This window comes from Miscanthus floridulus, chromosome 2 (genome assembly GCF_019320115.1).
Source record: "Miscanthus floridulus cultivar M001 chromosome 2, ASM1932011v1, whole genome shotgun sequence".
Classification (NCBI taxonomy): Eukaryota; Viridiplantae; Streptophyta; class Magnoliopsida; order Poales; family Poaceae; genus Miscanthus; species Miscanthus floridulus.
The window spans coordinates 122,551,016-122,572,936 of NC_089581.1; the positions used below are offsets into that span (position 1 = coordinate 122,551,016).

Here is a 21,921-nt window from a genome sequence, read left to right on the forward strand (position 1 = left end):
CGGTGTGGACGGAGCCATTAGATGCGATGCCGGACGAGGAGCTTGAGCCACCCTCTTGAACTGTGTGGACCGATCCTTCTTGATAATCCTCAATCCAGACCATGTTGACAAAGTTGCATAGACCGTAGGGCTAGGCTTGGTAGTTCTCCATTGAGGCTTCGTACTCGGAGAGCCAGAGACCTGTCGCGGGGGCTGGCCAGCGACAAACAGAGCACCCTTTAGGAGTAGATGTGACCACGAGATCCATACCGAGTTGTGCAGGACGACTGGCCCAAGCTAGTTGGGTAGATCTATTGTGGGTAGTGGTTACCTGCTCATTAGGTTGACTTTGAATCGAACTTATCAGAGCTAGGGTTTCAACAAGTTTGGTGCCAACCCGATCGATAGAGTCGAGCAGGTTGGTGTTGTCGATCTGCCTCCCTTTATAGCAAGGAAGCGGACGATGGGTTGTCGGCGTGGCTGAAGATGATGCTGGCATGGCCGGAGCTAGATCCACCGTGGTCGGAGCCGTAGCCGATGCAGATGAAGCAGTGGTCGATGTAGATTGAATCCGCGCCTCCTCCGTGGTCATGGTGATGAAGTTGTTGGAGCCAGTGGTCTAGGTGATCTGGCCGATGGTGAACGTGAGGCCATTCGGCGTAGCCATGGAACCGGGGATGATGACCATCTTGTTCGCCTAGAGAGCAGTACGCACACCCCCTATCTGGCGCGCCACTATTGATGAAATATGGTCGATAGTCTACCTAGGGGTATGCCCGAGGTAGTAGATTATCGACAGATAGATGCGCAAGCCACAAACAAGATAGTGACGTAAGACAAACATGAGGTTTTATCTAGGTTCGGCCGCCGTGAAGGCGTAATACCTATGTCCTGCGTCTGATTGTATTGCTGTATGTCAAGGTGAGATGTTTTTTAGAGGGGTCCCCTACCCACCTTATATAGTCTAGGGGGCAAGGTTACAGATCTAGAAACTAATCCTAACCGGTTACAATTACCATAGGTGGCTGGATAAGGATTCCTATTCTAACCGACCAGGATCTTGCTTGATCTTCAAATCTGCCTTGATTCCTTGCGTGGGACTCCAAACAGATTAGCCAGGCCACGCGTCATCTTCTAGTGGGCCAGACCCCCTGGTCTAGGCCGACCCAAGCCTAGCCATAAAGGTATAGGGGTTAATACCCCCACAACCGCCGTACTGCTTTTGCTACAAAATATTCTCCTTGGAAATATATAGGTGTTCAAAGGGGAAATCCACAACGGGTTGATGAAATAGTGTTCTCTTTAGTAAAATAAGAGGAGGTGGTTTTGGAGGAAGTGTGTATGTCGTGCTCTTAGTTCATACAGAGGTTGGTACACATGGTGGACAAGGAAGGGAAAGAAAAAGAATAGTAGTAAGGAAAGTTAGTCTTGGGTAGTAGGGAGTGCTTGGAAAAGCCTAAGTGGACGTCATGTCCCTAGCCCTATGTTTAGTTGATCGCACTACACATGATGGGTCATTTTGCTGCGTGCCCTACGGACGTCGTCTGTATCGGGCCCTTTAGCTCCCCTTCTCGCGTGGCTGCAGCCTCATGCCGCACTCGCCGTCCTTGTGCACTATGCGTTTTTCCTTTTCCCCAGCATCCGATCGGCTCACGACCCCCATGCCTCATCCTTCGTACTGGACCCCCTCTCTTCCCCTCCCTTCTTTCTTCTTTTGGGGACATGGCCGCCCGTATGCCTGCCTCATCGAGCAGACCCCCCTCCTCTCCTCTCCTTATCCTCTCTCTGCTACTCACGCAGGAAGCGCACCATGTCTAACCTTATCTCCACAGCATGAACCGTCTGTGTACCCTATCCATGCTATCTCCACTTCCGGTGTGTTGCACCCCATCTCTGTTTGCCACTATAAGATCTCCTTGGTCCTTGCTCTTCTTCTTCATCCCCATTCCCCTCGTATTCGGAGCAGAGCTACGAGACCCACTCGTCATCCAAAGAACTAGGCTCGTCAGTCTGAGGTGATGGTGTAATCTGAGAAGAAAAATGATCTAGTTTCTGAAGAAGTTCAAGTCTACCATTGGTTAGTCAATCTTAGGGTTCACGATGTTTGACTTCTCTGTCGACTGTTTTTGGGTCTATTGGTTATACGCCATGTTTTGAATACTCATTATCTTGTTGTTTCTCCATTGCCCTCGTTTGTCTCGACTTCTGGATTAAGCTTTGGTTGTAATAGGTTGCTCTTAACCATGTATCCCTAAATCCCCATGTGGGTTAGTATTTGAAGTCGTGTAATCTTAGATCTATGTAATGTAATCGTGTTTCCCCTCTCCTGCTTCTTGCTTCGAATCTCGGGACGAGATTCTTTTTAAGGGGGTTGGTAGTAACACCCTGTGTTACGATCTTGTTTAGCACCGCGATTTAGGCCTAAGAAAAATTTCCAAAACGATTTTCTTAGATTTTAAAATTTGGCTTTTGTTTAAAAATGCCTGATAGCAAATAAAAAGGCGAATGACTTGTTTATTTGATTAAGCATGAAAAACAATTTTTATAAACAAAATAAATATAGCTTGTATTTAGTTCTTGAATAAATCTGGAGCACAAGTTAATAGATGAAATGCAACTCTTGTTTTGGTAAGTAAAAGTTATTCAATAGTATATATATATATGATAGCTCAAAAATCGAATTTAGAATTTAAAAACCAGCTTTTCGCGTCAACGGTAAAAATCAAAAATTATATTTTAAAGCGTTGTTGTGGCAATTTGTTTTGCGCAAAAATAATTACTTAACACCCTAATATTTTGTTCTATGGCTGGGTATGGAGTGGGAGTTGTCGTGTGAAAAGTTTAGTGATGGAAGTCGATAGGATTTAGATCTTTTGGAGTGCCGACGACGTATCGCTGTTCACCTCCGCATCACATGCGCAGGTAGGCAGCCAGCAGAGTCATGCGACGCCCTCTGTTTCTTTGCTTGCTTGTCTCTGCGTCTCTCTTCTCTGCTTGGTACTATTACTGTACTGGATGCACAGCAGGCCACGTGCGCTTGCTTTCTCACGACCTTATTTGGGAGCGCCTTAATGGAGGATTTGCCGAGTCGCTGCTCGCTCTGTCCCCTTGCCCCTGTGGCCTACCTTGCTTGTCTCTACCTGTTGCTCGCATCGTCTCGTCACTCTGCAACGCTGCTGAAGCACGCCGCATTGTCCCTACGTTAATGAAGTTGGCTGAACCCTCATGTTGTTTTCCTCCTTCCTTCTCTATTTTTGCTTGCCTTTGTCTCTGACTGTCCTTGCCTGCCACTGCTGTCTGCCTCTATGCCGAGCTAAGCCCCTGCTTTGGCAGCGCCCGCATCGCCTTGGCCTACTCCCCGCGCCCTCATTTATCCTCTCCGCTGCCTCTCCCATGCCCACAGCAACCGCAACACCACCATGGCCAGCCACCGACACCGCTACCCGGCACCACATGTGCATGCGCTCCCGAGCCGTGCGTGGCTCCTCGCCTTCCTCTCGTACGCCTGTGCTGCTCTCCCTCCCAGCTTGCCTATTCGGTCGCCATGCCCTGCAGCCACCCTGAGGCACCCATGCTCTACCACCGATGCCCCATGCCACCATGGCGCACCGCGAGAGCGTGCAAGCCCACGGCCCGCGTTGGACCTGCAGCTTCCCCGTGCGGCCCCTCCTTGGCACCTCCTCCACATACCATAGCTTCACGATGCCCATGCATGTCTCCACCTCGCTCCTCGCTCTGCCTTCCGCCCGCCATCGCCTAGCCTACGGGCGAGCGTGCCCGTGCTACGTGGAACCACGCTGCTCCACCCCACCAAGGCCGCACCCGCCGGGTTGCCCTGCTGCGGACGCTCGCATGAAGCACTAGTGCCCCCTCCTCTTCCTCCTCACCGTGCTGCTCCACCTCCATGCTTTGCGCACCGCCGTGGCCACTTCCACCACTGCCACCGCGCGCATGAGCACGCCATGCCGCCCTGCCAGCGCGGTCGCTTCCTTCACCTACCCTTGCGTGTGTGAGCATGCTTGGGCCTGTGTTGCCCCACAGCCGCCACCACCTCACCGTGGAGCCGCCCGGTCTTGAGCGTCGGCGCACGTGGCTAGGGCACCATGCTCTAGCTCTAGTCGAGCCGTGTCCTCCAACGGGTGCGCCCAGCATTGGGCAAACTATGAGGCCGCCTCCCCACCGCCATCGGCGAGCGCACGGCTGGATTGGACCGCTGGCCGCTGTCCTCTGAACGTGCTCTGTTTTGAGGTAGAAGAGGGACCCTAACATAAATAACATTTTTTATCGTGTTCTTTTTGCAAAAACGTTAGACTCATAGGTTTACAAATAAGGTCTTAGTTGATTTAGAGAAAGTATAGGGACCTCATTACAAAAGTACTGCCACTACGCTGCCCTGGCCGCGTGGACTAGCTTGTTGGGCCACGCTCGTCCGTGCATGGGCCGGCCTGCTCGCGCTAGGCCATGGTCCGCTTGCCGCCTAGGCCATGCGCGCGCGCCTAGGGCCGAGTCGCGCTGTCGTCCTTGGTCCGCCTACGCCTGGGTCAGCCGTGTGCCACTCCCGCCAAGGCCGCCGTGCCCTTTACCAGGCCGCTGGGCCACATCCGTCATTGTTAGAACTAGCTGAATATATAGCGTACTTTAACGCATTATTCGACAACCTGGATATGTAGCCTACGTACGGTCGTCGTTAGAACTAGCTCATTAACTTGAGAGGTGTAAATCGTATTTTATGAGTCACGGTTGCAGTCGATTAATTACGTCTTTGCATTGCATCGCATTGCATATCATAATAGGGACGTCGATGGATCGTAGAGTCATCGGGAGTTGCTGGAGAAATGGTGCTTTTGGAGATCATGTCGCCATGATAGAAAGCTAACTTCTGATCAAATCTTACCCAGGCAAACCCCGGTGCATAACCCCTACTTTTCTGCACTTTAAATTATATTTATGCATTAAGTTTTAAGGAGTTGAATGAAACCCACTTGCATATATATCTTTATCCTATGAGTCTTACTAGTATGACAGGGTCGTGTAGATTGCTATGCTACAGGACTCCGGTAGAAATCGAGTGATTGCCTATCACTCGCGAGAGATAGAAAATATATTACTATATTATTATCACTTAGAATATATAAAATGGTGGAAAGAAAAATGGTGACCGGGCAGGGATATGATTTGGGTATTGGTGGGTGTAAGAGGTTGGGTCCTGCGGCCATGGGGCATAGCTTGGTTACACTGTTTTCTCTGCCTGTGTCGGTTAAGGACCGACCGTTGCATAAGACTCTAGACAAGTCACAGACTTATTATCCCGAGCGCATACTTGGGTATGGGCGCTTGGAAGACTTGTTACTCTCTTGTCATGGGTTTCGACTCTTTTCCGGATCGACTGTCAAGGTGGTTTTTGGGTTAAGAGGTCCTTGCACCGCACTGAGTCTGGGACTCAGGGGCGGGGGCTTAGAGTCCCAGTTTGGACGGGGACCTGGACCCCATGGTAGGAGGGTAGTGGGTTGGTCTTGCTTGTGCCTTGGGTACAAGTGGGGCGTGTGTTTTTGGGGTACCCAGCTAGAGGCATTGATTCGTAAATCGTCGGCGTTCCGATATGACTTGTCGACGGTCTAGCACCGTAGTAAGAACTAAAAGATGAAAGATGGAAATAGAAAATCTAATTGCTTACCACCTGCTTGAAAGTAGCACAGGTGCTTACATAGAATGGTTAGTTAATAAACTAATGCCCTGTTAATAAAAATCGAATATAAGGACGCACGCTTAGTAATGTTTCTTGCAGATGCAATAAACCCACAAGCCAGATAGCATAGCATATCCTTGGAGTATTTTCTTTTCTCCTATCGAGTAAGTCTTGCTGAGTACAATTGAGTACTCAAGGTTTTATTTCCCCCTGTTGTAGGTGACAGATGGATACTAGAGCTGACTCTTGTGTGTGTGGATACCTCGTGGTGGGCTCAACGAGGATTCCTTTACGCTGCGATTGTAGTTTTTATTTATAACTCTCACTAAATATTTTTTATAAATAAAAGTTATAATCTATTGTCATAGTTTATATATTAATGCTTCATCATGTTAGGATTAGATATTTATTTTTGTTGTAACTCTGTTCACATGTTTATATTCTGCTATTCAATTAAATTATTCATAACTCTGTTAATATGATTATATTCCTCTGTTATAACAATAAATATTATACTCTGATGTTGTATTAAAAGTGATGTAAGAAATGGTTAAGAATGATGTAAGCTTTATTCTCTCATTTGTGATCCTAATAGAAAAATATGGATTTTCGCGTTCTCTCTTGGGGTATGCCCGACGGAACCGAGTAATTTGGTGTCCTCCCTTGAGTACTTAGTGTCTAATGGAAGACAAGCACTCCTATGAGACATTAGATTAGGCGGTTCTATCACACGTACAGTAGTAGATTTGATGGCACAATACGATCTCTGGTCAGCCCAGTCCTCTTAAACTACGAGTTTATTGGACCACCGTCCTTTGTGTTTGGGTATCCCATCATTATAGCCCGGAGAAAGTTGTTCATGTCTGAGACTGTCTCGAATAGGTAATCTATATGGGCACCTAAATTCAAAATGGTACTATTTTGGTCTCCAATAGAATACCTATATGCGAGATCTATTTTGGGTTGTGGCAGAGTCACAACCCAAATATGAGTATTTTCTCTCCTGTAGACTTATTTGCAAAAAAAAATTCTCTTTCAGATCCTATTGTTGGAGAAGACAAAAATTGGTTATTAAACTTTTAGGAAAATGATGTTCTTGCCCCTTACACAGATGTGCAATTGTGATTTTGCCCTCGTTTTTCTAACTTTGTGATTTTACCCTTAACTGTTCACAAGTCAACGCGATTTTGCCCCTGGTCAACGCGAATTTGCCCCTGTTTTTACCGTTGACCAGGGGCAAAATCGCGTTGACTTGTGAACAGTTAAGGGCAAAATCACAAAGTTAGAAAAACAAGGGTAAAATCACAATTTCACAACAAAGTAGAAACAAGAACACAAGAGCCCCTAAACTTTTTGCCTATAGCACTACCTAAATATAAAATAAGTCTTGTATTTTGAGTGATGTTGTTGGAGATAGTCCGAGGGTGATGAACTAGCCTAGCAATACAGTGCCCGGGCTTCACTCTCTTTGTCCGTTGAAGCTTTTCACTAGACTACAACTACAAGAGTAGTGCCATGGATTTAAAATGAGTTTCCGCCTGGGCTTCACTTCTGTACTACATTTGAAAGTCGATAACGTCATACCAGAGTATACCGTATACATAGCCCGAGCTGTCCCTTTTATTCGTTGAATCACAATACTCTCAAACCCTATACTCAGTTACCCAGTTAGCCTTATCATTATGAAAACGAACACACATAATTCAAATTTTAAAAGGCTGAACTGAGAGATCTCGAGAGAGTCGAGATCAACATCTTAAGTTTTTGTTAAAGGACATGTATCCTACCACTCGAAGAAGCGGATATAAGCGTAGCCATTTGCAAAAATCTCTACCACTAATAATACACTGCTTGTGAACTTTTCTACACTATGGGCCTGTTCGGTTGATATTAAAACCGACTCGGCTGAAGCTGTTTTATTATGAGAAAAAAATACTGTAGATTCTAGCTGATAAACTGACTAATAAATTCAAAAGAAAAGGCCCATAACTGTCCACCACCACCACCGTCATTAGCTATCCTACACGTATAAAAAAAAATTACACCTAAAACCAGTCAACCTTCAAAACAAGAGACAAGATCACACTCTCGTATATTCTTTCTCTCACTAGCTCAAATTTAATGAGTGCGTGAAATTTGGCTACTGTAACACTTTCGTTTTTATTTGGCAATTAGTGTTCAATTATGGACTAATTAGGCTCAAAACGTTCATCTCGCAATTTCCAACCAAACTATGTAATTAATTTTTTTTCATCTATATTTAATACTCCATATATGTATCGTAAGATTTGATGTGATAACTATTATAACACTCTTTGGAAAAAAAAAATTTAGAACTAAACAAGCACTGAACCTGATTGCAAGGACCACTCGTACCTCCTCCCGTCCCGCGCACGCGATAGGAGCGAGACCCGAGACTCTCCACTCTCCCCGGCGCGACGCACGACGCGTGGCTCTCCCTCTCCCCGAGGCCACTCTGCCTCTCCGCGACGCCATTCACCCCCAACGCCCGTCGGCCCGTGCATCTCTCTCTTCCTCTCGCCTGAACCCTACATAGAGGCCGGAGACGAGTCAGGAGACGTGGCCGGCTACTCATCTATTCCGTAGGCGGCGGCGGACGTAGGTGTCATCTGGGGATCCATCCCATCCTCTCTCTCCGATATCTTCCTCCATCGGGCTCCCTCAACAAGGTCCTTCAGATCCGGTGGCTGTGCCTGTGAGCATGCACAAGGAGGCGGCGGGATCTGCTGGAGGATGGCACAACCTCTGTCATTGCTATTCGATCCAAAACCTACTCCAATCCTGCATCTCCACGTGAAGATATGCATCCAGGTATGGTCTCTCCCCTCTCAATTCTTCACAAGATTAGTGTTTCTGTACACTTTCTGGCGTGGTGCCTGCAGTGACCAAGCTGACCATGGCGACTGCTACCTCATCTCCGATGTTTGGATTCTGTCAGCAATCTGACGCTATTCCCTTGATCTACAAGGTCACGTGCTATCTCCCCTCCTTTGGTTCTTTCTGTGTCAGCACAAAAATCTGTTCACTATGTGTTCGATAGAATGCTTCACAGAGATACCACAAAAAAGATTCACTAATCACTATTTTTTTCCATATCATACCTTTTAAACTGTCAACAAGTTAGGTTATCAGGGAATCTGAGAAAAAAACAGTTAGAAGAAATTTACTTGCGTCTTCCAATTGTCTGAACTACTGATTTTTTTTTAGGTTACAGTCTTGTTTGTACACAAGAAATTGGAGCTATACTGCACTAAACAGAACCATACAGGCAGGGTGAATGGCTGAGAGATCATATGATTGCCATGTGAAGGTGTTTGGATTATATGGAAGAAAGGTTTGTACATACAGAGTAGATTTATTATGGTTATATTGCTAATGGATTAAATATACATGTTCATTGTTAGCAGTTTCATAATTTCATATCTTAGAAACAGTTTTTGTTCATGTGCAGATGTTTCTGCAGGATAAATATTAAAAATGAGTGAAGACTGGACTGGTTCAGATAATCTGTTAGCCCTTGTAACAACAGCTTTATTTTTTTTCTGGGCATTTATTGATCAGGTGATGCATTTCTTTGACTACAAACTTCTTGAGAGATGCCTGATAATTACAGATGTGCTATATTCTCTGCAGAACAGGTGTATTCTACTGTATCTCACTTCATTTCGACTAATTCAATTGTTTCAGGAAATATAGCTCAGATAATGTGGTTTATGATTGAATAGGCATTTATTTTGTCCCAATAGTGCCTGATAGTGAAGATGGAATAATTAATGACTGAAACAAGGATCCGAGTGAACTTCCCATCGACAGTAGTACTTCTGAAAATCACTCATCTGTTTCGGTCCATTTTAATTAGTTTGTTCATGCATGTGTGGTATTTGCAGTAGCCTATATGCCTATATGCAGGGAAGTCACTGGTTGGTCGCATGATAGAGTAGCAGATCAGAGGTGCTCTGCCTCATACTCTGCATGTGCACAGATGAGGCGAATGGTTTGGCAGGTCACCTATCTCGATTCCATAGTTTTGCCTTCTCCCGTAATCTTTCATTTTCTGTAGATGATTTGCTCTACCGTAATCTTTTTTTTGTTTCTACAGATGGTGTGTTATTAAATTACTGATTTTACCTTGTGATTATTATAAGTCAATTACTTTCCTAACTTGTGCAGATAAATGCAAAACTTCTAATCTACTTTGATATATAGGGAGAAGAAGAAGGACCTACATATGGTTTTTATTGACTTGGAGAAGGCTTATGATAAAATACCAAGGAATGTTATGTGGTGGGCTTTGGACAAACATAAAGTCCCAACGAAGTATGTCGGGCTCATTAAGGACATGTATAGCAATGTTGTGACTAGAGTTCGAACAAGCGATGGAGACACGGATGACTTCCCGATTAGGATAGGACTACATCAAGGGTCAGATTTGAGCCCTTATTTGTTTGCTTTAGTGATGGATGAGGTCACAAGGGACATACAAGGGGACATCTCTTGGTGTATGCTTTTCGCGGACGATGTAGTGCTAGTTGATGAAAGCCGGACAGGAGTGAATCAGAAACTGGAGTTATGGCGGGAGACTTTAGAGTCCAAAGGTTTTAGACTTAGTAGAACTAAAACTGAGTATATGAGATGTGACTTCGGCACTACTACTCGGGAGGAGGAAGATGTTAGTTTGGAAGGTCAAGTAGTGCCTAGGAAGGATACCTTTCGATATTTAGGATTAATGCTACAGAGGGACGGGGATATTGATGAAGATGTTAGCTATAGAATCAAAGCAGGGTGGATGAAGTGGCGGCAAGCGTCTGGTGTCTTATGTGACAAAAGGGTACCACAGAAGCTAAAAGGCAAGTTTTATAGGACGGCGATTAGACCTGCTATGTTGTATGGTGCAGAATGTTGGCCTACGAAAAGACGACATATTCAACAGCTAAGTGTCGCGGAAATGCGTATGTTGCGTTGGATTTGCGGTCATACAAGAAGGGATCGAGTTCGGAACGATGATATACGTGAGAGATTAGGGGTAGCACCAATTGAAGAAAAGCTTGTCCAACACCGGTTGAGATGGTTTGGACATGTGCAACGGAGACCTCCAGATGCACCGGTGCGTAGTGGAATCCTAAGTCAGGATAGTAACGTGAAGAGAGGCAGAGGAAGACCGAAGTTGACTTGGGTAGAGGCAATAAAAGGAGACTTGAAAGGATGGAATATACCCAAAGACTTAGCCTTAGATAGGAGTGCTTGGAAGACAGCTATTCACGTGCCTGAACCTTGATTGCTTCTGTTGGGTTTCAACTCTAGCCTACCCTAACTTGTTTGGGACTTAAAGGCTTTGTTGTTGTTGTTGTTGTTGTACTTTGATATAGAGCTACGAGATAACTGAAGAACAAGCTTCATGAAATTAAAGTCCACCAAGGTCAGGTATCTGCTTTCATGTGTGCATTTTTGGCATTTTGGCATTTTTGCACATATCGCACCTGTGAAGTTCTTGATCAGAAAATTTTTTAGTTTCTTATGTCTAGGTGAATCAAGCAAATGCGATCATATCCAGGATCCGTAATACCGGATCAACACAGGTACTGCTGTTTATTGTCTCATGTTTATTAATTTTCTATGGGCTTGCCATTCTTGTAGTCCAGATAAAAAATTCTGGATGGTTTCTTTCTTGATCAGATTGCATCTTATTAGTTACATGATGCCTTGCCTGAACAATTAGTATTGTTGCAGAGTCACATCACTTTGGACTAATATTATTTCACATCTCATAAATGTCATATTAAAGTAATCCAATTTTTACCTTAGGACAAGAAGATAAATGGATGATCAGATCAGTGGAATGCTAGACTATAAGGAGAAAGGAGGGCTGCTGGCATTCTATGAGGGACCCCTTTATGTTTTATATTTTACTTGAATATAGGAACTTGTACTGCAAACACAAATTGTATCATGAATTATGTGAATGATACTCATTGTAATGCAACAAATTCTTTATATTATGTCTGAGTGTGCTTATTTTCTGTGTTGGATGGCATGGTCTCTATATTTGTCTCAAAACAATAAATAATTATGATATTAATGAGCAAATGGTTTATTCCTTGCAACGCATATAAGTGTTGCAACAAATTAAATCTATATGTTGCAACAAACCATAAAAGTTGTTTCCTCATGGTTTATATAAACACATAAGTATTGCCATAACCCATCATCATGTGTTGTAACTTTGTCGTGGTTATTAGTTTGTGTTACCAACACATAAATAAGGGGGAATTCTTTGTGTGCCATTAAAAAAGATCGCAATGCTCTGTGTGCCTCTGGAAAAGTTCAGCGCCACAGCTTCAACTTTTTTGTGCCCTCCATGCCACTGCCGTTAGTTTGGGCTCTAACGTCGTCAAACTGCAGGTGTGAAAAGATAAAAATACCCTTAAGTCTAAATATGTCATTAATTTTTTTCGAGCATCTTAACGACTTCAAATAAAAAAACTCAAAACTAGAAAGTAGTAGATCTCGCCGAGATATATAATTTTTATATAAAATTATCTTCATTTAATTCCACAAAAAAAGATATGATTTTTCTAAGATATATTAATCATATCAAATCATATTTTTTGCGGAATTAAATGAAGATAATTTTTATATGAAAATTATAGATCTCGACGAGATCTACAACTTTCTAATTTTGAGTTTTTTCATTGAAGTCGTTAAGATGCTCAAAAAATTAATGACATATTTAGACTTAAGGGTATTTTCGTCTTTTCACACCTGCAGTTTGACGGCGTTAGAGCCAAAACTGACGGCAGTGGCATGGAGGGCATAAAAAAGTTAGAGCAGTGGCGCTGAAGACCGCTGAACTTTTCCAGAGACACACAGGGCATTGCGATCTTTTTTAATGGCACACAAGGAATTCTCCCCATAAATAAGTGTTGCAAAAGATCCTTGCAACGCCATTTTAGGTAACATATATTAGATGCGCCGGTATAGATGCATATTTAGACTTTTAGCAACATATATTTACGTTGCAAAAGGGGGTGTCATATTGTAGTGGGTGCCCTTTAGTTCACGGGAACATCAGTTGTGATTCTCGAAATGCTAATTAAATTATTGTCCTGGTAATGTACGGGCATTCACCTATCTCATTTAATTTGCATAATCATAAATATATCTTAGTGATGCTTAATAACTTGACATATATGTCTTTTGATTATTTGATTTATATGGTTATATGTTGCCGTAGTGTTAGCATGGGTATTATACTTGAGAGTAGTTCTCAAATAAGAGATGGATGATAAAGATGGGCAATATGCTTTCGGTCACTTTATTTTCAAGTGCGTCAAACAGAAATTAATTTTTTATTGGTAAATAATGGACTCAGTAGGTTCATTTTAAAATAACAGTATTCACCTTTTGAAATGACAGTATTTTCTTGAAGGTTCTAGTAGAAGTAGAACGCCATTTTCACCTTTTCTTCCCCTTTAATTGAAATGACAGTACTCACTTTGCTCCTAACACTCACGGTCTCACGTGAAAGGTAGAGCCTGCAGTCCTGCACTGCTGCCACGGTGTCACCGTCCGCATCAGCGCCGAGTCATTGGGCGACTTGGTTCTCCGGCGCCGGCGATCGACGCCCATCGATCTTTCACGCATATATTCTGAACATCTTGACGCGTTTATTCTGAACATCTTGGATTGGAACCGGTAGTAGATGTACTCCCGACGTCGGATCTAAGATGTTCTATATATCACATTTAAGCTGTCAGCAGTGCACGACGAACCAAACCTTCCTTGGCTTGGGACCCAAAGAGAAGCGTCCAATGGCGATCCTGAGTGATCTGGAGCGTTGATGATCCTGGGCAACAGAAGCGAAATGGATCGGAAGGGCTGTTCCAGGAACGTGAGATGGCAGATCTGCATCATCTCGATCACAAGCTCAGTTCAATAGTTGACCCTGCACCAGCTAATAGCGCACAAATTTCCCATCAACGCTCAACCAAGGAGATTTACATACATAATTGCCTTCTCTCACTTACCATCCCATCACCTGCTCTTCTCTCACTTCCTATCCAATCTATCACTTGCTCTTCATGCATACATACTCCTACGTCGTTCTCATCATGCCGACCAGGGTCTCAAGGTTGATCGTCCTATGGAATCGATGATTAGCTATACAAAAGGAATTGAACTACGATAATCCATGTTAGCTTGCAATTTTTGACTATTTGTAATTTAGTCCATGTTAGCTTGATTGACACAGAAATTTTCAATTGAAATTATCATTTGTAATGAACTCAAAATGTCAAAAACTAAAAATAGCATTATACTCAAATCATTGTATGTTTTCATATATAAAACCATTTAAAATTATTATATACATTGGTCTTATATAGCTGTACGGGACATAATGGACTTATGTTGGTCTATACTGTAAAAGTAGGTGGAACGAGATGACCCTTCCTGGGCTCTCGGCTTCGTGTTATATAAGACAAGGAACAACCCCTGTGTGGCTTGTACAACAAGATCATAAACTCTTTGATATCTAGCCTATCTGCATGTACACCGGCGCCTGCTCAACAACCTTGAGCCTTGCGCACATACAATGAACCTAGACCGATAATCCTATCGTCTAACACCCCCCTCAATCTCAGCCACTAACAAGGTTGAGATTGACTCTGAACTCCTTCATCTTGGATGCAGCAAGGGGCTTTGTGAAACCATCAACGAGCTGATCACCAGTGTGAATGAAACGTATGTCCAGTAGCTTCTGAGCTACCCTTTCCCGTACAAAATGGAAATCTATCTCTATGTGCTTAGTTCTAGCATGGAAGACTGGATTGGCTGACAAATACTTGGCACCAACATTGTCGCACCACAACCGAGCCACTGAAGAGTCAGGAACTCGAAGTTCAGCCAACAACTTCTTAACCCACATTATTTCTGCCGCTGCGTTAGCTAAGGCTTTATATTCTGCTTCTGTGCTAGAGCGTGAGACTGTGGGTTGTTTCTGAGCACTCCATGAGACAAGATTCGGCCTGAGAAACACATCAAACCCACCAGTTGATCTTCGATCATCCACACAACCTGCCCAGTCGGCATCAGAGAAGGCGCTGACCATCATAGAGTTAGATTTCCGGATCTTTAGTCCCATGTTCAGAGTTCCTTGCACGTACCCGTAGTATTCTTTTCACAGCACTCCAATGCACAGTAGTGGGGGCATGCAAGAATTGGCATACCTTGTTTACTGCAAAAGATATATCTGGACTTGTAAGGGTAAGATACTATAGAGCCCCAACTAAGCTCTTGTATCTGGTAGAGTCCTCGGGCCCAATACCGACACCTTCAGTCGCACTCAATTTCTCTGAAGTTGACAAGGGTGTATCAACAGGTTTGCTTTTGTCCATACCAGCACGTTTCACAATGTCAGCAACGTACCGCTCTTGAGACATTACCAAACCATCCGTGGACTTCTTCACCTCAATGCCAAGAAAGTAATGAAGATCCCCTAAATCTTTCAAGGCAAATTCCCTCTCAAGATCTTTGAGCAGAGAATCAGTCGCTTCCTGTGAAGAACTTGCCACAATAATGTCATCAACATATACTAACACAAACATGGTATGTCTGTCTTTGTTATAGTAAAACAGTGAGGTATCCCCCTTCGACGGTGTGAAACCCAACTGTTCCAACTTGCTACACAAGCGTGCATACTAAGCACGTGGCGCTTGTTTGAGCCCATAGATGACCTTATCCAACTTACACACATAGTTTGGATGATTTCATGTCCTGGTATCTAGGGGGTTGACGCATATATACCTCCTCCTCAAGCACACCATGGAGGAAGGCGTTTTGCACATCCAACTGTCGAAGAAATCAACCTTTGGAGACTGTTATTGATAGTATAAGCCGAATAGTAGCAGCCTTGACTACCGGGCTAAATGTGTCTTCATAATCAACCCCATAGCGTTCCTTGTACCCCTTGGCTACCAAGCATGCTTTGTACCTGTCAATCGTGTCGTCCGCCTTCCTCTTGATCTTGTAAACCCATTTACAATCAATAATATTCTTTCCTTTGAGAGGAGACACAAGGTGCCATGTTTTATTTTGTAGTAAAGCACTATGCTCATGATTCATAGCCGTCACCCACTTTGGGTCATGCAAGGGTTCATCTATGGAGGTCGGTTCACCAGCTGCAGAAGATGCCAACATGCCCCATCTTACTATACCATCAGTGTAAATCTTAGGTTTTTGAATACCGTGTTGGAGATGCGTAGCCGGACGTGAAGGAGCTTGTTCACCCATTGACGCCACAGGAGTGCTAGCAGGATCATTGGTCTTTGCGGATCCAAGCGACAAAGATCCCGCCGGCAACACAGAGGTAGACTGCTGCGACAGATCTTGCCCGCCCCCCCCCCCCCTCGATCGGATCCGTCTGAGGCGGGGACATCAGTGGCATAGAGGCGTGTGGCGTTGATGTAGGCACAGAAGATCCTACCCGAGCGGACGCTGGCGCACTCGGATCCCGAAGGCAATCGTGAGGACACTGACGATCGTTTCTAGCCGGATTTTCACCAGATGAAGCACCATTTTTCCCTGTTGCATCCACAGAAGAGCTATGGCTGGCGCCACGGTTAGGAGACGGAGAATGATCGTCACAGCATTTGTATGGAGACAGGAAAAAGGGAATACATGCTCATCAAAAACAACATCACGCGAAATGTATACTCGACCAGCAAATGGATCTAAACAATTGAAGCCTTTATGCAAGTTGCTATGTCCACGGAAAACGCATTGTTTGGAGCAGAATTCTAGCTTCCTAGTGTTGTAGTGTCACAAATTCGGCCAGCACGTGCACCCAAAACTACGAAGAAAAGAGTAGTCAGGTTGTTGATGAAGTAGACGCTCATGTGGGGTTTCATTGTGAATAACTTTGGAAGGAAGCCTATTAATAAGAAATACGGCGGTAGAGAAAGCTTCGTCCCAAAATTTTAGTGGCATAGAAGCATGAGCGAGTAGGGACAACCCAACCTCTATGATGTGACAGTGATTTCGTTCAACTGACCCATTTTGCTGGTGAGCATGTGGACATGACACGTGATGAGCTATGCCTATGCACTTAAAGAAGGAATTTAGGGACTAGTATTCACTACCCTAATCGGTTTGCATAGCTAGAATTTTCTGATCAAATTGTCTTTCTACAAGTTGTTGAAAATCACGGAAGCATTGAAATACTTCTGATTTGTGACGCAAGAAATATATCCAAGTGAATTTTTTGTAGTCGTCAATGAAACTAACATAATATGAATAACATCCAATAGAAGAGGGGGCAGGGCCCCATACATCAAAAAAAAACAAGATCCAAGGGACTAGTAGACACACTAGTGGATCTAGGATAGGGCAATTGATGACTTTTGCCCATCTGACATGCATCACAGATCATGTTCTTATTCGAATTCTTAACAAATGGAAGCCTATGACGATTAAGGACCTGCTGGACTACAGGAGTGGAAGCATGGCCTAATCTATGATGCCACAGGGTAGTAGACGGCTTGATGATGCCAAGCGCTTGCTTATTTGGACTCGACTTGGATGGACTCGACTTCAACAGGTAAAGGCCGCCTTCACATAGGCCTCTACGGATGGTCTTCCTCGTCCCCTGCTCCTTAATAAAAAATTGATTTGGATGAAATTTGAGAAAGGCATTATTGTCACATGCAAGTCGATGAACAGAATACAAATTTTTACTAGCTTGAGGAACATGAAGGATTTTACGAAGATGAATATTGCTAGTTGGGGTACGCAAAATGCTAGAACCGATATGATCAATCTCCATACCTGCACCACTTGCGGAGTGGACCTGATCATGGCCACCGTACTTGTCACGAACAATGAGCTTTTCGAGCTCGCTGGTCACATGGTCGGTGGCGCCCGAGTCGACGTACCAGTTCGTGTTGACTCCGTACGATGCCATCGCAGATGAGGCACTCTTCTTGGGCGGGCCGGCGAAGGAGGCATCAAACCTCTTGAAGCATTTCAGCATGGTGTGACCATCCTTGCCGCATAGCTGGTAGTGACAGCTGGTCTGCCTCCATGGCCGTCGCTGCAACCACCCTTCTGACCGCGCTTGAAGCCACCACGGCCATGGGGGTTGTTGTGGTTGCCACCGAGGGCTCCTTTGGCCGCCATGTTTGCAGAGGACTGAGATCCCCCACCATGCATCTCCATGCACTGTTCAAAACTAACTAGTTGAGTATAAAGCTCACCGACAGTGATGGGTTCGACCTGGTGGTGACCGCGGAGACGACGGGGTTGTACTCTAGATCCAGGACGGTGAGGATGTACGAGACGAGCTCTTCGTCCTCCAGCTTGCGCCCTACCAATGCCATGTCATCGGCGAGGCCCTTCATCTTTGTGAAATAATTAGCAATCGGCGACGCCCCCTTGGACGCCGTTGCAAGGGCCATGCACGTGCTGATGATACACGCACGGGATTGAGAGGCATTGACGCCCTCAATGGTAGCCCAAAAGCTTGGCCGCAGTCTCCACTGACGACACCTGGGCAAAGATCTCCTTGGAGAACGATGAAAACAGGTAGCTGAGGACCTGCTGGTCCTTTGCCACCCATTTCTCATAGTCGGGGTTCGGCAGCGGGTCGGCATTCTTGTCTGGCTTGTCGCCGCTCGAAATGTCCGAGAGGAACTCCGATGGTGGCTTCGCCGAGGGTTTGATAAACTCGGTGAGCTGTGCGCCCTTCAGGGACGACATGACATGAGTGCGCCACATCGCGTAGTTGCCGCGGTTGAGTTTCTCCATCATGGGAAGAAACCATAGCGAGAGCGATGCAGCAACAGCGGAAGAAGATTGAGCCATGGATCAAATCCGTGAGGAAAGAGGCTCTAGATACCATGTAAAAATGGGTGGAACGTGGAACGAGATGACCCTTCCTGGGCTCTCGGCTTCATGTTATATAGGACAGGGAACAGTCCCCTGTGTGGCTTGTACAACAAGATCATGATTACAACAAACTATGGATGATATCTGTCGGGTTCATAAACCCGAGGTCCCTCGGGGACCGGCTTCCACGCCAAGGCTCGGCCCAGAAGAACAGCCTTGTCTTCTTCTGGACTGGCCCAAGAGTCTGAACTCAATACACCAGAGCACTCGCTTCAGGCCCAGGCCACCTTCGGCCCATCTCTCCGACCGGAGCACTAGCTCAGGCTCAGGCCAACTCTGAACGGCCTCTCCGATCCGAGTGCTAGCGTCAGGCCCTGGCCGGCTCCGCATGGCCTCCACTCGGAAAGCCTGACCCGAGTACCGCCTCCGACTCTGACCCCGTGTCTCTGACCGGGATTCATAGAAAACTCTGTTCATCGCTATTCTTCGACTGGGGACCATCCGACCGGGGACGCCCACTCGGAAAGAACCAGAAGGCATGCGGAGAAAGGCAAGGCATGGCTCACAAGTCAATACCACTGTACCAGGGACCATACCCTGCATGAAGCAGTGCTCTGCAGCCACCCTGACACAAAGTATTGTAGGGGCCGCTAGAAACTCCCATATGGTAAGCCCCCTCCGCGTGTCTCTGGACACCGATTGCGGTATGGGCTCCAGGATTTGCCATACCGGGTGAACATAGCATAGCTCCTCACATGTCACTAGGCATCTAGAAGTATTCTGCAGGTACCGGTGTCATCCTTCCTAAAGAAGATAGCTCGACCTCTCATACACATCTGACATCCTACAGCGACATCGACAGTATTGGGAGGCTTCAACCATAATCGAGTTTTCATCAACGTAGGCAGCAGGGCTTAGAAATATCCGTACTCTCTCCCTCTCACCTATAAAAGCCATCCCCTTCATCTATAAAAGGGGACACGCTCCCTCCAACCAGGAGAGATCGACTTCTTCAAGCTCAGACTCACTAGATCGACATCAACACTCCCAACCGCAAGACCACCTAGTTCCGACCATGACCCGGCATACTCCACCTCCGCGAGGAGGCTCGTGACCCGGCACCCGTCGGAGGGACGTCCTCCATCGACTCTGGGACACGCAACTTCAACGGCGCGGCATCTGCGCTTCATTCTGAGCAAACTCTCTGCTCAAACCCCGCTGTGAGTAATATACATGCTGTTATTTACTTACTATGCTCTATCTTCCGCCAAATACCCGGTGGGTTACCATTGTCTCCATCGCAGCCACCATACGGCCGGTTCCCCTATGGCCTTGCGTCTTCCACGGACGCATACGCCCGGGGACTCCAAAAGGTGCTGGCACCACACCCCCTCATGTCTGAGTTCATGGGGATGGTGAGCTATGCTCCCACCTGTTTCCTCGACATCATGGATGACGACATCGGGAGTGATGGCTCCAGCATCGGCGACGTGGTGCCTAGCCACCGTCGGTCCTAGGAGTATGCTGCGGCGGATGCCTCGGAATAGCCGCTGGGGGTAACGGAGTCCTTCCGAACCCATGCCCTACCGGGCCCCCACGTGGGGACCCCTAAGCTCACACATGAGCACAGGGAGGATCTACGACGATAGTGGCCGCATCAGCCACCAACTGCACCAACGCGCTCGGCGCACCACACTGTGCCCCATGCACATAGACCGGTGAGCGGCACTCAGGGTCTTGCCTGTCAGCCCCAGCACAACGCCCTAGTTCAGGGGACCAATCCCCTGCAGTTCGCTCGGGCTAGTCAGAACGTTGTCACCGCGGCAATGCTCCTACGTGACCTGCCTGAGCTGAATGACCCTCGCGGACGGGCAATCCACCAGAACCTCCAGGCGCTGTTGGAGACCACCGTCGTTCAGCAAGCAGAGTGCTCCGTATCATGACACCAACCCACAACCTTGCTCCCCGTTCAGGGAACAGGGACGCAGCAGACAGGGCACTACACCCTGTCATCGCCACAACCACCGATTGCGGCACAAGAAGCCACAACCGCTCCTCGTCTTGACTTGACAACCACCCCATGTCGACCGCCCATCTATGCGTGGCTCAGGTCGAACCAAGACGCGCGCAGCGTCGACCGAAGTTCCAGCCCTGACAGCCTGGAACCACGGACCTTTGTCCAACACCCCCAGCAAGCGCCTTTTCTGCCACGCTTCAACGAGGGCCGCAACAAAGGTAAGGCCAAGCGCTAGGATCAAGACGAGGGCCCCTCCACACAGAGGGGAAAGAAGAACAGAAAGGATCGCCACCGACCGGCCAACTCCGTGTTGGCCGCCGCGGCAGATTATGTGGGCACTCAGCCCCAGCAAGGCCCTCTGAGCCACTTTCACGAGCTCATGGAGAGCCCGTGCACCAACCACAACTATCCCATCAACCATCTCTACAAGGACTGCTAGCTCCTCAGGCGCCTGCTGAGGTAGGCTGACAGGCCAAGGGAAGAAGGGGGCGTAGCGGACAAGGATCCAGACGACCGAGGTGATCCGACCGGAAGCCTACCGACTAAAGGGCGACGACGATGCTCTCTCCAAGGACCTTGGAACAGCTATGTCTTTTCTTCTTTTCCTAAGTTTCAGTCTTACCTTACTTAGCGAACGCTCCTACAAGAGCACCCCGACCCGAACACTATTTGGCTCGGAGCGCTCGGGGTCTCCACCTGGGGGCTCTACTACCCCTTTGTTGTTTTTTACCTTAAGTACTCTTTTGCTTTTGTATAAAGAAACTCCTTCCTACCTGAGTAAAAGGGTAGTTCATTCCTTTGTTTTACCTTACGTAACTTTGCTTTAGAACATTCCGACTGATCGCACCCCACCTTTTCCTATGGCTACGACCGGCCGAGCCTCGTGGGCCACACCCCGGGCTTGTAAAGTTGCAGCCCACGGAACAAACAGGCAGGTACAAGAGAGAAAGAAATTTAAAACAAAATTATGCCAAGGGAGAACTAAGGAACGAAAGGGAACAAGCTTCCCCGAACGGAGCAACTCCATTACAAAAGCAAAAAACCGATTGCAGTCATTAAAACACACCACGAATGTCTTACACGGGAGCTTCCCCACGAACTTAAAACTTCCTACATTTACTAACTACTATTATTTTTGCATGCTACTAGGCTAGCCTGACGACATCCAACGATGGTGCAACCGATGAAGGCTCAAGCTGCTCACTTCCCGACGGCACGGCATCCGGCTCGGCCAAGACCGAGGCGACATTCCCCTCCGACCCAGGCTCTTTGCCATCTGAAAGCTCTGCAGCATCCTCTCCATGCGCTTTTTGGCTAGGTCTTCGTGGCGGACATCCAT

At 46.4% G+C, this 21,921-nt stretch overlaps 1 long non-coding RNA gene, 1 other non-coding gene and 1 pseudogene across 7 annotated transcripts; 1 reads left to right on the forward strand and 2 right to left on the reverse strand.

The window, feature by feature from the left end:
- The first annotated feature begins 8,119 nt into the window (after positions 1–8,119).
- Positions 8,120–11,697, forward strand: LOC136539541 (uncharacterized). Of its 6 annotated transcripts, none has more exons than XR_010779711.1 (6): positions 8,120–8,497; positions 8,569–8,654; positions 8,894–9,020; positions 9,138–11,102; positions 11,209–11,262; positions 11,489–11,697. It is a non-coding gene; the product is annotated as an uncharacterized lncRNA (long non-coding RNA). The 6 variants fall into 6 exon arrangements; XR_010779710.1 differs by having other exon boundaries at positions 9,138–9,689; positions 9,857–11,262; XR_010779712.1 differs by having other exon boundaries at positions 9,138–9,501; positions 9,596–11,262.
- A 2,624-nt stretch (positions 11,698–14,321) lies between these two features.
- Positions 14,322–18,541, reverse strand: LOC136536978 (uncharacterized; annotated as a pseudogene).
- LOC136541055 (small nucleolar RNA Z247) lies at positions 17,902–18,039 on the reverse strand. Its single transcript, XR_010780160.1, has one exon. It is a non-coding gene; the product is annotated as a small nucleolar RNA Z247 (small nucleolar RNA).
- Positions 18,542–21,921: the final 3,380 nt, after the last annotated feature.